The sequence below is a fragment of the Alligator sinensis genome, unplaced genomic scaffold (assembly GCF_000455745.1).
Source record: "Alligator sinensis unplaced genomic scaffold, ASM45574v1 scaffold976_2, whole genome shotgun sequence".
Lineage (NCBI taxonomy): Eukaryota > Metazoa > Chordata > Crocodylia > Alligatoridae > Alligator > Alligator sinensis.
Window position 1 is genome coordinate 57,845 of NW_005842666.1, and position 9,820 is coordinate 67,664.

The 9,820-nt window shown below is 41.1% G+C and overlaps 1 pseudogene; it reads right to left on the bottom strand.

Moving 5' to 3' along the window:
* Positions 1-9,820, bottom strand: part of LOC112551931 — a 145,559-nt pseudogene that overhangs the window by 56,339 nt on the left and 79,400 nt on the right.

A 9,820-nucleotide genomic window follows, 5' to 3' on the forward strand; every position in this document is an offset into this window, starting at 1 on the left:
CTAACGTAATCAACCCCCCCCCCCCCCCCCCCCGCCATACTCCCAAAGCACATGTATAAATGCCCCTAGTGTTTTATTTTGGTTGGATTATGAAGTCTTTGATCCAAGAATTATATTTTATCTACTTTTGTCAAGCATATCTGTAAGATAATTACAAAAGAGAAATGATTTAATAATGGTGCAAAAGGTAGCTGATTGTTGTTATCTTTTGTTCTTATCTAGACCACTCTTTTATGCATGAAACCCCTGCAAAAGGTAGATACAGAATGATGTATGATTCCATATCTTTGAGTTGTCTTTCCTTAGATTCGCACTTGGGTTCTGAAAGTCTGTTTGACTACTGAACCACTATGGTTTGATAGCATAGCAGCCTGGATGCAGGAAAAGAGCATCCTGTATTTTAAGCTTGATGCATATTTTTTCTCCAGGTGATTTTATAAGTGGTATCCAATCATTAGTTGGTATATGGGTGCAATCATTTTGCTGTCCTTGTCAAACTCTGTAATGAATTCTTCTCAGATCAGCACTTGGTTTCAGACAGTGGGAAATCTGCCAAGTTTAGACATTTGAGGTAAAGCTTTTAGCTAATTATGCTCCTTTTCTCTTGAATTTCATTAAAGAAATTTGTTTCTATTAAACTGTAGTTTATGACCTTGTGTTTTTCTTGTTAAAGGAATAAATAGCTGCAAAAATAATTGGACAATAGGGAAATAAGGATTCCAGGAAAAAGATACCTCTAAGAACATTTTTCTGAATCCTTAAGACTATCTCATACCCTGAATTAATTTGTTTAAAAGGAAGTACTGAGATTGCCTTCATTCCTACTGAAATTATACTCCCTACAGTCTTTACTGATTTATGATATGCCTCTTATTCAGAACATCTAAGGATTTTGGAGAAGTAAGGAAATCAATCCATATGCTAGTATGGACAGGAACTGCTGCTTTGGCAAGGGACTAGTAAAAATAACAGCATTTTTTCTGGTTCATTCAGATATATCAAAGACTTGCTCCTTAGTCCTTTCCCAGAAGGTTGTAATTGGACACCCTTAAAGATGGAGAAAAAGATTTAATTGGGAAATTAAAAAATAAAGAGTAGCTTGTGTGGCAGAGGGCAGTTAGTAAGGAAATGTGGAGAAAGAGCACCTGTGTATGTCCCCCACTCAGCAAACCCACACATTCAGGGACTGCATCTCACTTGATTAGGGCTGGCACTTTAAGAACTGAATCCATCCTTTCTCAGTCTGATTTTACCAACCTTTCATCTCCCCAAAACAAGAAAGAGAGGGCAGAGGGAAGCACTGCAGGGAAGCCAAGAAGGCCAGTTACTGTAAAAAAAGAGAAAGTGAGCTAAATTAACATAAAAGTATGTTTTTTTCAGACTAGTTACCCATCTTCCTCTTTGCTGACCTAAAAGAGAGGGTGAATAAAAATAAAGCGAGTAAAGCCAGACTCTAAAAACAAAGTAAATATTTTAAAAAATCAGATATTTAAAAAACAGGGTCTCTTATATTATGGAGACTGTATTGTACAATATTCTGTGCTTCCTAGTTATCATTTGATCATGCAAGCATTAACTTCTGTTTACACACAATGACAGCATAAAGAAAGGTGGTCTTTGATGCCTTTTTGCTCACTACATTGGGAAAATAGGAAGGAACCAGACATTTTTTCTTTAGTGATTACTATTCACCAGTGCACTTAGGCACCTTTCTTTAAAAACCGAATAAATTGTACTTTAATTTATTAGCATGCTTTGGGAATGTTTGCAAGGAAAGGTAACTAAGCAAATGTTAATTAAGTCATTAATACTTTACAGGCACTGGCTCATTTTTCTTTTTTGAAAGGAAATTGTAAGTGTTTTTGCCTGACTCCTACAGTGCAACTTTCAGAGCAGATAACCACCTACATAGTTTGTCAACTGAGAGACCAGTGATGGCATGATGTCATTTATTTCATGTCTTTTATTGATGGAATGGCAATTTGTGTGGGATACAGTCCTTAAAAGCTTTCTAGTACATTTCAAAGCTTAACAAAAAACCCAATTTCATTAAAAAAATGTTGAATGAAAAATTGAATTCCAAGGCTTTTATAACTGCTTTACAGTGGTCCAATATTACTTTCTGTGATGCATAAAGAGGCTGTACTGTTCAGTATACAATGAACTTGTGCCAATCTTTCCATCACTTACTTCTAATGACAGCCTGTTTTCACATATTTGGATTTTAGTGTCAGACCTGAAATTGGATCATTGATTTTGACACATCTCTTTATGTTTTCACTTACTAGATTTTAATTGAATGGGGATGTGACTTACATTTTAAAGGCTTTCAGCTTTAGCTGTCATTCAAAACAAAGAGTTGAAGGATGCTGTCAAAGAATTATTGCTTTTAAACCTATTCTTCCAATACATCACTGCTATAGCCAGGTAGAGTACATACCTGGTATGTACAGAACACTAATAAAGGATATAATCAGGAAACAAGCTTCAATATTACTTTTAATCTTTTTTTTCTTTTGTACACAATTCTGGTTCTTGTTTATTTTAACAGTTCTATCTAAAATAATGGAACTTTATTCAGCAGTCTGAATTAATTGCTTTATTTGATTATCATTGATTACTTCATTGGCTATGTGTGGTAAAGTAACAACATGGCCAAATTCAAGATGCAAGCTGATGTAATTCACACGTTCCTCTATTCCTCTCCAGGAAATTGTACTCTTAAGGTCCCTCTATTAAACTCAATGGGAGTCTTTCCATTGATTTTAATGAGCTCTGAATTAGGTCTTTAGTTTCCTTTATACCTATAGCTACTTACAAATTTGTAATATATACTCCCATATGCGTAATGCCTGAATCTGACCTACTGATTCCAATTGGTTCAATGAGAGTGTAAGTAATTTACTGTCACTAGCAAGGAGAGAAAGGTGTGTGAGGAAAAGCAATTAAGAAGAGTGTGAAAAATGGAACCTAGTTAAAATGACACCCTTGATGGTGTCTGGAGATCTTCTCTTGTTCTAGATCAGGGATTCTCAACCTTTTTTAATGTACCTCTGGCTGGATGTGGAGTTGGGGGTGGAGGGGAGAGGAAGTGGTACGTGCCCGGACCTGGAGTGGTGGCAGCGCAGGGTGGTGGTGGCAGCCACCACGTGCTCCCCACCTGCATCCGTTCAGCCGTGTGGCACCTGTGTGGCCTCCAGAGGGGTGCTGCTGCCCTCATGCTCCCTGGCCCTGCTCCTGGGAGGCAGCGGTACAGGGTGGTGGATGGTGGCGCTCTGTCCCTCACAGCTCCTCAGTTCTGGGAGCAACACAAGGCTTTTACTGCTACCTGGCAGCTGACAGTATATGTAGAGAGAGTGTTGTAGCTGTGGTGTTCCAGGAAATATCTGAGAGGTAAGGATTTTTTGTGACATCTTTTGTTGAACTAACTGTATAGTTGGAAAAGCTGTTGGCCAAGTTTCAGGTCACCTGAAGAAGGGCACTTGATGCCCAAAAGTTTCTCCAGTAGCTTTCCCAACTATACAGTTGGCTCAATAAAAGATATCACAAGAAATCCTTGCCTCTCAATCTCTCTTTCTGCTGGCTGTCATAGACAATTTAAAGGCTGTAGTGGAAGCGCTACTCAGGGAGCCACAAGAAACCACCTGACTGGGGATGTACTTCCTGCAGTAGCTGCTGTTTACTAGTAGAAGCTTTACCAGTAATGCAGGTTTGTAATGTAGATCCTAATATTTATACTCCAAATCTAAAACAAAATCCTACAGAGCCCTACAATCTAAAGGGTTTGCTGGAGGATAAAATGAAAGTGGCAATTAAATATTTTGAAAGCAACTTTTGTTCAAAGGAGGGTAGTCAGGTTAGGAAAAAAACTGGTGGCACATATGTAAACAAAAAAAGAGATTTTAAAACCCCCTACTGATGCTAGCAATTTCTGGCACTTTCCATTTTATAAAATCAATTTAAATGTAGACTGCTGTGGTTGGTTTTAGCCATTTACAACATAATGTACACTTTGGTCAACAGGAATCCCTCAGGTTCTTTGTTCAGGGAAATCCAAAGAGTCGTAATATTAAAGAAGACATAAGATACACATGTGATATCAAAAGCTAATGGAGGATTGGCATGCCATTTTATAGCAATATTAGCAGGCTGAGAATTGAAGGTGGAACCTAAATTTTTACAGCTCCCTTGAACAGTTAAGATGTTGTAAATTAAAGTGTGCCATTTATGTAAATTGATTATCTGATTCATGGTAATTAAAGAGCAAACATCACGTCCAAAATTTACTGACAAAATGTGTTGTAAAAGAAAAAGCTAGAAGTGGAAGAAAGATACATGGATGTCTCTGGCATAAAATCTGAAGGACAACATTGTTTCATCTGATATCAGTATTGCTCACAATTGAGACTGGTTTCATCTTTCACAATCAGCAACTGGTGAGAGAGAAGCTGAAGAACCTCCAGCTCTGTATTTGGAACATGGTCTTACTAGAATTAGGTTCAAGTTGGGGACAATACCTTGTTTTTAAGTAGGGACCGGAGGAAAGATTTTTCTTATAAATTAATTGAAATTTTAAAAATTTCTGTTGTGTGATGGAGGGAGTGATATGTGGAAGAGTGTAAGTAGCTGTGGGAAAGGATCACTTCACAAACTATTATAAGCCAATTGACATTTGGGTTTTATCTTTAGATTGTGTACCTGACATAGCACTCTCTCATATTTTAGGTTATTGTTTTAGCGCTCATAAAAAATGTCCAGGCCTCAAACTGACAATTTCTCCAAGGAATGAAACCAGTAGTCATCAAACAGTTGATCGTGCTTGACCAGTCAATCGTGGAGCCTCTGACAGTCGATCTCAGGCTGGGATCAACTGTCAGGCTGAGATCAACTGTCAGAGGCTCCATGTCCTACTGCTGGGTGGACAGGGGACATGGCTCAGCCCAGCGGTGGGACACACATGGCGTTGTGCCACTCCCAGGGCAGCTACAGCAGGGCTTGGGGCGTAAAGCCCAGCATGCAGCGGCAGCCTTCTCCACCCCATGCATAGACTTGGTGGGGGGAGCATATATCTCTGGGGCCTCTACCAGGGTGCATGCAGCAGTGGGAGCCCCCCTGTTCCTGGACAAACCACCCGGGCACCAATCATCCCACCACCCAGCTCAGCCAGGGCTCCACTCCCTCCCTCACTGCAGGGCCTTGATCTGCCCCCCTGCCCCTTCCCTCCTCCCGCTGACCTGCTGTGGGCGGGGGGGTAGGGGGGTGATGCATGGTAGATCCTGGCTTGAACTTTAATTCAAAAAGTGATCTGGTACTTAAAAAGGTTGGAGACCACTGAACTAAACTAATAAGATCCACTTTTTATTTGAAAAGTGTATGAGTTGACATACACCTTTACTGTGCAACATTTAGAGAATCTAGTTGAGGGTTTTTTATTTACAAGTCATCCTGAAAATTACTGTCGCTTAGCCTTCTGAATAGTCATTGATAGAATATCCAGTAATCAGTATTTACTATGTTTTATTCTCCATACATCCCTTATTTTTCATGCACATTGCCAGCAGTGATATTTTGAATAGCTCTTACTGCAGTAGTAATGTTCAGAAGAAGTCCCCTTATAATCCTTTAAATCCTTGGTCTCATTCTATTTTCAGGCTGACCGATGAAGCTTGACTCCTTTGTGCTTCTATTGTTGGAACACAAGTCTGTGGGAGTATCATTTTTTGTCCTTTCCTTTGTTTGGAGTTTGAGGTGGGTGACTCACAGAGCAGAGCTGCAGCTGTGTCCAGCAAATAAGTTCAAGCAAGCAACAGATTCTGTTATTATCAATCACAGGTTCAGAACACAAAAATGTATTTTAATACTTCTCACAGCTGGATGCATATGTTTCTAATATCTTACTTGGCTAGGAGACAACTGAATTTGAAGAGATTTTCTTAGCCAAGAGATTTTTTTAACTGATGTTTTGAATCTATATTGATTAAAAGTTTTTGTTTTATGAGTAAAATAACTGTCAAGTCCCCTGACGGTGTTAATCTGACATCTGTTATAATGTCATTCAGCATGTCACCTCCTACTTGGCATCTGGCACTGCCCCTAAAATCTTTGCAAGAAAAAGGAATCAGTCTCTATACAGGGGTTGAAACTTTGTACATATGACACTTCAGTTTGAGAAGTCAGAAGAAACGCAAGGTTAAATGAAATTTTCAAGGCAATTGTGTCTTCTCAACTAAAATTAACTAGGGAAAACAAATAGAAGGCCATACTATATCAGCCCATATGCTTTTCAGAGACTGATACCAGGGGTGAACAAATGATGTGAGAGGGAGCATTAAATTCAGGTTCTACTGGCAAATCTGAAGTCAGGAGGAGTCATGATTTCATCCAGGGAGTTCTGTGAGCAATGGAGGATGCAGGAGATCTACAAGGCATTTTGCAAGGTCTTGATTAATTTAGTTTCCAGTTGAGACCTTTTACACTTGTACCTTAAAAAGTAAGAGCAAGATAAGAACATGTACCATGTTTTCTTTCACACCACACTCCCCCAAATAAGACATGCATCTAGTCTGGAGAAAGCAGAATGAAAAACAAGATTTTTCCAGAGTCATGGCTGAGTCCCAACAGCTAGGGCAGAGTATACTTTGCAGGGTCAGTAAAGGCTACAACAGTGGTAACCTGAAGCATTTTCCAGTCCCAACCCTTCGCAATGTCTCCCAGAAACAAAGATGTATGGGGTAAGTAAAACTTTCCTATGTTCCTTTTTTTCAGGAGGCATGTTGAAGGTGAGCTGAGAAGCAGCTGTAGTAGAAAGGTGCACCGGCTTTCATTACATTATGGGGTAATGCTGCAGCTCTGACCCTGAACGGTGAACTCAACCCCCTCCCAGCCTGAGGCCAGCAGGGAGAGAAGCATGGCAATCGTTACAGTTGTCATTTATGCTTCCAATGCAGAAATCAATTTCTTCATTTAAGACATGCACCAGTTTTGGAGGTATGATTTTTGGGGGAATTGTGTGTGATATGCAGGTGTTTTTGTTTGGGTGTGAAACCACTGTAGAAAATAAGAGGTCCCTGTTCATTGCTGACATCTTCTGTATAGGGCGGCTATCGTAAAGGACAATCCAGTTGTCCTTTATTGATACGAATCCCAATGCCTTTATGTCTTTTCTCTTGAAGAGAAAAATAGAGGACATAAAGGCATTGGATTTTGTATCAATAGACGACAGAGGACAGAGTAGCAGAAAACCAGAATGTCCTCCATAAGGGCCACCATACTTCTGAAGGAGCTTTGTTCATCATTCAGATTTTCCAAATATTCAAAGTGATATAGCAGACTCATGGTGTTATGTGGATAGGCCTTCCAGCTCCTGTCAAGAGCTCTTTGAAATATTTTTATGATATTTTTTGCATGAAAAAATGGCCCTTTTTAAATTTAAACTTTTCAAACAGCAATATGATTTCCAGTTTACAAAATCAAACTCAAAATATGTAGCTGGTTTTTCAACTTTTTTTTTTGTTTCCTCTTTTCTTTTACCTGTGCCAATGAATGCAATAGGAGGAGTGATATCCAATGATTTTTTTTTCTTTTTTTCACTTTTCCTTTTATTTTCATTTGGCCTTCCTACTTTTGAAAGGAAAACAACCAACCAAACAAAAATCAAACCCCCCAAACAAACTAACAATCCACCTCCCTGGACTTCATTTAACTTACACTTTTAATTGAAAAATTGAAATGGTAAAAGTGATAAACAAACTATTATAAAAGGAAAAATCTGTATTTGTACAATGAAAATCACTTATATTTTTGCGAATTTTTTTTGTTAGTTTTCCTCAATGCAAACATCAGGGGTGCTTCTACACATGATGGGGGTTTAGAGCCCTAAATTGAAATGGTGGTTTTTAACTGTAATGATTAAAAACCCACCATTTCAATTTGGAGGCTTCCATCACTGTTATAGTGAAGGGCCTGATCCTTTTTTCCCCCCAAAGTCTGCCCACCTCTCCCATGGCCAGGGGTTGAGCTGCTAGCGGGCTGAGCAGCCCCTGAGCTGTGTGGGGCACCGGTCCTTCCCTCCACAGTGGTGGCACCCTCCAGGACCACCCAGGCTGGCTGCTACTGGGCTAGAGCTGCCCCAGCTCAGAGATGCCCGAGCCCACATGGTTTTCCACCATCCCTGCCACCTTCTCCAGCCACCAGCACACCTAGCTGCCCTTCTGCTGCCTTCCTACACTGCCCCAGGAGCAAGCCAGCATGTTCATGGGTGGTCCCCAGTGGTGGGAAGGTGGCAGGGACAATACTTCCCAGGCGGGTTTGGGAAAGAGTTGGATCTAGTGAGTCCTGCCTTTGAGCTGGGGCAACACCCACCCACTAGCAGTCCATCTGCATGGCCCCCGGGGGACACTGCTGCCATAGAGGGAGGGACTGGGGGCCCCCAAAGTTCAGGGCCTGCAGACAACTCACCCCCTGCCCCTAGCTGCAGGCAGGCTCTGCAAAAATTGGTCCCCTCACCACTTTTTAAAATTTCCAGTGGAGCCTGCCCATATGAGCTGCCAGTGATCTGAGTGGCTCTTGAGCTGCAGGGGGCTCCAGTCCTTCCCTGTAGAAAGGCAGTGCCCCACCAGAGCCACCCAGGAAGGTTGCTAGCAGGCCGGATGCTGTCCCAGCTTGGAGGCAGCACGCATTGGATCTAACTCTTCCCTGAGTCCACCCTGGGAGCAGTGCTGGAAATCCAAGCAGGCGCAGGGTAGCATTGAATCGGGAGACTCCAAGTTGCAGCAGTCCCCAGCCTGCTAACAGCTTGCCCAGGTGGCCTGGGGGGTGCTGCCACCATGGAGGGAAAGACCAGGGCCCCCTGCAGCTCAGGGGCTTCTCGGCCTGCCAGAAGCTCACCCCGCAGCTGTGGGAGAGGCAAGCACACTCTGCGGGGAAGAAAAACAAAGGATCAGGCCCCTCACCACTTCTGCCTTTAGCCCACCCCTCCTGTGGCCAGGAGGCGACCTGTCAGATTAAAGGATGAAAAGTTGCAAATAGCTATTGTGCAAACTAGACTACATGGGAATATGGATTAGTTTGCAACATGACAAGTGCATTTAAATCACAAAAAACCCTGTATGTGTAAAGTGTAACACAATTAAACTGCAAAAATGGGCAATTTTCATCATGTGTACAAGCACCTCAGAAGTGGTTAAAATAGACCACATTATTGACGAAATATATCCAAGTTTATAGATTGTGGTTGATCCAGATTATTATCAGGGGGTCTCATATCCAGGTTTTGTATTCTATGAAATGAAGAGGAAATTCTCTGTACCTGAAAGTCTGATCACTTTTGGCAATTGTTTTATAGCAGGATGGCAATTATAGGATTACACACTGAGGAAGACATTCCTCAGGAATACAAAATGCTGAGAGCAATTATAAAAACATTATCACAGAGTAGAACATAAAATGCATGGAATCATGATCCTTGTATAATTATCTGAAAAATACTTCTGAAAACTCTTGCCAATGCCCTTCACTGTTAAGCCTTGAAAAACGACAGAATTATGTACAGAATGGGGACATACTTGATATAATAGGTCATGTTTTCTAGATATGTAGACCTCATTAGTAACATCTTTTCCTGTGTTGACATTCTAAAAAAAATGATCACTGATAATGCAAGTTTGGAATCATAGAATCATAGAAAATGAGGGTTGGAAGGGACCTCAGAAAGTAATCTAGTCTAACCCCCTGTTCATAGCAGGACCATCCCCTACTAGATTATACCTTCAAGTCAGCTGGCCCTGACAATCTTCACCCCAGGATACTCAAGGAGCTGGCG